At 45.9% G+C, this 5000-nt stretch overlaps 1 long non-coding RNA gene and 3 other non-coding genes across 4 annotated transcripts in view; 3 read left to right on the plus strand and 1 right to left on the minus strand.

The window, feature by feature from the left end:
• LOC125491338 overlaps nucleotides 1–254 on the minus strand; it is a 1015-nt gene extending 761 nt beyond the window's left edge. The window contains exon 1 of the long non-coding RNA XR_007268242.1: nucleotides 136–254. This is a non-coding gene — a long non-coding RNA (uncharacterized LOC125491338). The remainder of the gene's footprint in view (nucleotides 1–135) is intronic.
• Nucleotides 255–1692: 1438 nt separating this feature from the next.
• On the plus strand, nucleotides 1693–3596 carry LOC119694457. The gene has a single exon (XR_005254883.2). It is a non-coding gene; the product is annotated as a small subunit ribosomal RNA (ribosomal RNA).
• Nucleotides 3597–4034: 438 nt separating this feature from the next.
• LOC125491341 lies at nucleotides 4035–4191 on the plus strand. The gene has a single exon (XR_007268245.1). It is a non-coding gene; the product is annotated as a 5.8S ribosomal RNA (ribosomal RNA).
• Nucleotides 4192–4598: 407 nt separating this feature from the next.
• The window catches only part of LOC125491339, a 3893-nt gene continuing 3491 nt past the window's right edge, over nucleotides 4599–5000 (plus strand). The window contains exon 1 of the ribosomal RNA XR_007268243.1: nucleotides 4599–5000. This exon is cut by the window's right edge and continues 3491 nt beyond it. This is a non-coding gene — a ribosomal RNA (large subunit ribosomal RNA).

The following is a 5000-nucleotide window of genomic DNA, read 5'->3' on the forward strand; positions in this document are numbered from 1 at the left end:
TCTTTTATACAACATAATTTTATTTCCCTACATCATGATACACACTCATTGATATAATATATGTCATAGTATGTTTATTATAATAATGCACTATTGTATAGCCACACTTATACTGAAACGGTAATACGTGATTACCTACATACTTATGCGGATTGATAAGTGTGTGATTACGCGTATCAAACGCGACGCGCATTAAACGTGATTACGCGTATTGAAACGTATAAATGCACATTTACGCGTATCGAATCGCGTTTCTTTAATTAAACATAATTTTATTTCCCTTCATCATGATACACACTCATTGATGTATGTAATAGTGTGTTTATTATAATAATCCACTATATAGCCACACTTATACTGAAACGGTTATACGTGATTACCTACATACTTATGCGGATTGAAAAGTGTGTGATTACGCGTATCGAAGATTTGCCGTACAATAACTTTTTAAATAAAGAACATAGGCTACTTTTTATCCCGGAATTCCCACGGGAAAACTTTTTAAGGCGAAGCGAAGCTCGCGGCAACAGCTAGTACAATATATTTGAATGTAAATATAGACGCGCATTAAACGTGATTACGCGTATTGAAACGTATAAATGCACATTTACGCGCATCATGATATACAGTCATTATGCAATAACATTGAAATCATGTCATAGTATGTTATGTAAAATCGGTGAGCATTTCATTTGGAATGTTGTCAATTCACTATAGCCACTGAACGTGATGTATTACTTATACTGAAAAGGTTAAACGTGATTACGTGTAACGATTAAACGTGATTACGCGTATTGATAAGTTTTTTTTCAGGCTTCTGAAAAAAAAAAAAACCTGATTTTATTTATCTATTCATGATACACATTAATATTATGCAATAACATTGATATGTAAAATCTTTATACTCCACTATCAGAACTGATACTACACTTATGTAGCAGAGAGCGGAGCGCGCGACGTGCGAGTTGAAATTCAAATGTTGTGCGCTTCTGTAATCTGTGTGTGGTGTTTTTCGATGTTGTTATGTCGAGGCGCGCGTAAGTTTTTACAACTTCATACTGTGTCTCGTATCGTAAAGAGCGTCGTTGAAGCGCAAATATAATATAACTCTTTTGGGTTGTGTTGTGTGCGTGTTTTCTGATGTCTCTTTTGTGCGAGTGCTGTGTGTTTGGTGTTAGAAATTTTGCGCTCGATCTGCGATCATATACAAAACGAAAACACACAATATTATGTTACACGTTCAGTGCGCAATGACTCTCTGTATTGAGAGGATACTAATATACGCGCAGTATGAAAACAAAACACCCGACAAAATGTTTGGGGCTCTCAAGAAAGAGTGTGTCCAAGGTCTCTATCGCTCCGGGCGAAATCGATCATGTTCACGAGTATTGTCAACAGATATTAATATTTGAAGACTTGTCTCGGTCGAACGTTCATTATAAGGGCGTCTTTGTACGTCACAATGGCTGCGTGTATGTCGGCTGACAGTGCGGTATTAGTTTATCGCGTCATGCTGGACACGTATGTCTCAGAAACTCAACGCTGTGATGTTGTGATACGATGATTGCCAGCGGCGTCGTAGTGGGTCTCGACCCCTTGCGACGCTCGCGGGGCGCACGCACGCTCACACTGTCAACTCATTGGGAGAGTGTGTGTCGCCGCAAACGCATTTATTTGTGTTTACGCGACAGCTCCCTGGTTGATCCTGCCAGTAGTTATATGCTTGTCTCAAAGATTAAGCCATGCATGTCTCAGTGCAAGCCGTATTAAGGCGATACCGCGAATGGCTCAATATATCAGTTTTGGTTCCTTAGATCTTACTCAGTTACTTGGATAACTGTGGTAATTCTAGAGCTAATACATGCAATCAGAACTCTGACCAGTGATGGAATGAGTGCTTTTATTAGATCAAAACCAATCGACGGAGGGCCTCGCGTCCGAAGTCGTTCATTTTGATGAATCTGGATAACTTTTGCCGATCGCATGGTCCAGTACCGGCGACGCATCTTTCAAATGTCTGCCTTATCAACTTTCGATGGTAGTTTCTGCGACTACCATGGTTGTCACGGGTAACGGGGAATCAGGGTTCGATTCCGGAGAGGGAGCCTGAGAAACGGCTACCACATCCAAGGAAGGCAGCAGGCGCGCAAATTACCCACTCCCGGCACGGGGATGGTAGTGACGAAAAATAACGATACGGGACTCTTACGAGGCCTCGTAATCGGAATGAGTACACTTTAAATATTTTAACGAGGAACAATTGGAGGGCAAGTCTGGTGCCAGCAGCCGCGGTAATTCCAGCTCCAATAGCGTATACTAAAATTGTTGCGGTTAAAAAGCTCGTAGTTGCATTTGTGCGCCGCGCTGTCGGTGCACCGCATCCGCGGTGATACTGACACGTTTGCGGAGCATATCGTCGGTGAGCCGCCGGTCAAACGGCGGTTCAATATCAAAATCCTATCGCGGTGCTCTTCAGTGAGTGTCGAGATGGGCCGACAATTTTACTTTGAACAAATTAGAGTGCTCAAAGCGGGCTCAAAATGCTGCTTGAATATTTCGTGCATGGAATAATAGAATATGATCTCGGTTCTATTTTGTTGGTTTTCAGAACTCCGAGGTAATGATTAATAGGGATAACTGGGGGCATTCGTATTGCGACGTTAGAGGTGAAATTCTTGGATCGTCGCAAGACGAACATCAGCGAAAGCATTTGCCAAAGGTGTTTTCATCAATCAAGAACGAAAGTTAGAGGTTCGAAGGCGATTAGATACCGCCCTAGTTCTAACCGTAAATATGTCATCTAGCGATCCGCCGACGTTACTACAATGGCTCGGCGGGCAGCTTCCGGGAAACCAAAGATTTTGGACTCCGGGGGGAGTATGGTTGCAAAGCTGAAACTTAAAGGAATTGACGGAAGGGCACCACCAGGAGTGGAGCCTGCGGCTTAATTTGACTCAACACGGGAAATCTCACCAGGCCCGGACACCGGAAGGATTGACAGATTAACAGCTCTTTCTTGATTCGGTGGGTGGTGGTGCATGGCCGTTCTTAGTTGGTGGAGCGATTTGTCTGGTTAATTCCGGTAACGAACGAGACTCTAGCCTGCTAAATAGGCGTCGTCATTTAGGTGTGCGTGGCTTCGGTCGCGCAACTCACTGGCGACGTATTAAAATTCTTCTTAGAGGGACCGGCGGCTTCGAGCCGCACGAGATTGAGCAATAACAGGTCTGTGATGCCCTTAGATGTCCTGGGCCGCACGCGCGCTACACTGAAGGAATCAGCATGTTCTCCCTGGCCTAGAGGCCCGGGCAACCCGCTGAAACTCCTTCGTGCTGGGGATTGGGGTTTGCAATTATCCCCCATAAACGAGGAATTCCTAGTAAGCGCGAGTCATAAGCTCGCGTTGATTACGTCCCTGCCCTTTGTACACACCGCCCGTCGCTACTACCGATTGAATGATTTAGTGAGGTCTTCGGACCGACACGCGATGGCTTCACGGCCGTCGGCGTTGTTGGGAAGTTGACCAAACTTGATCATTTAGAGGAAGTAAAAGTCGTAACAAGGTTTCCGTAGGGGAACCTGCGGAAGGATCATTAACGTATATATTGTCTCTCTCTAGTAGATGACGACAACATATTATACATTAATAAGACATCCAAAAATTTCTTGCGCGCGCGCACTGAATGCCGCACATGTACATGTACATGTACATGTGCGTTGCGTTTTGTTGTGCGCGTTCGAGAACGTCGCGCCGTATCCACGTCAGCGTTGACAGGGTTGAAATCCGCACCCTCGAGCTGTCCGATTGGCGCGCGACGTAAAATAAAAACCACAAAATGCGGTGGATGAGTGACGCGCGCGCGAACGCTATGTCGACGACGCACAATGTACGTACACGTATACAACTCTGTTTGTATCATCGTTTTGTGTGTTATCGCTTGTGTGTGAGTGCGCGTGTCCGTATCATTCGATATATATAAATTTATTTTTATATTTACCTTTGTCAAAAAAATAACGAATAATGCCAAAATCATTACCCTGGACGGTGGATCACTTGGCTCGCGGGTCGATGAAGAACGCAGTTAACTGCGCGTCATAGTGTGAACTGCAGGACACATTTGAACATCGACATTTCGAACGCACATTGCGGTCCGTGGAGACACATCCAGGACCACTCCTGTCTGAGGGCCGGCTGCATAAAATACATAGCCACACTGCGTGAATTCGTTCACGCATTTGACGGTTCGATTCGACATAATATTATTATGTTGAATACGTCCGTTTAAAAATCGTGTCGACTGTGACACGCTCTTACAGCGTTGTGTGCGCGCGATTGCGTGTCCGTGGCGTCCGTTGCGTTATAATGTAACGCGGGCGACTCGTCGAAAGGTGAGCAAACTGCCCGCGTATATCATACAAACGTTCAATGGGTAACATACGTTTCACGGTGCACGATCAACGCGCGTTTTCGCACTGACGCTGTAACAATACAAAATTCTGTAGGCGGACTCGACGTCCGAAGCGTGCTTCGGCGCCGCCGCTAACGTGGTGGTGTCGTCGCGCGGACGGATATCGTGTCTGCCTCGAATTTATCACGTTGGCCTCAGATCAGGGAGGATCACCCGCCGAATTTAAGCATATTAGTAAGCGGAGGAAAAGAAACTAACCAGGATTTCCTTAGTAGCGGCGAGCGAACAGGAAAGAGCCCAGCACCGAATCCCGCGGTTGTAACGGCCGCGTGACATGTGGTGTTCGGGAGGTTCCGCTTTCTCGTCGTCGCGACTCCTGTCCAAGTTCGTCTTGAACGGGGCCGTTTTCCCGTAGAGGGTGCCAGGCCCGTAGCGACGGAGGGCGGCGGCGAGAGGGACTCTCCTCAGAGTCGGGTTGCTTGAGAGTGCAGCCCTAAGTGGGTGGTAAACTCCATCTAAGGCTAAATATTACCGCGAGACCGATAGCGAACAAGTACCGTGAGGGAAAGTTGAAAAGAACTTTGAAGAGAG

This window comes from Plutella xylostella, unplaced genomic scaffold, assembly GCF_932276165.1.
Source record: "Plutella xylostella unplaced genomic scaffold, ilPluXylo3.1, whole genome shotgun sequence".
In the NCBI taxonomy this organism is placed as follows: domain Eukaryota; kingdom Metazoa; phylum Arthropoda; class Insecta; order Lepidoptera; family Plutellidae; genus Plutella; species Plutella xylostella.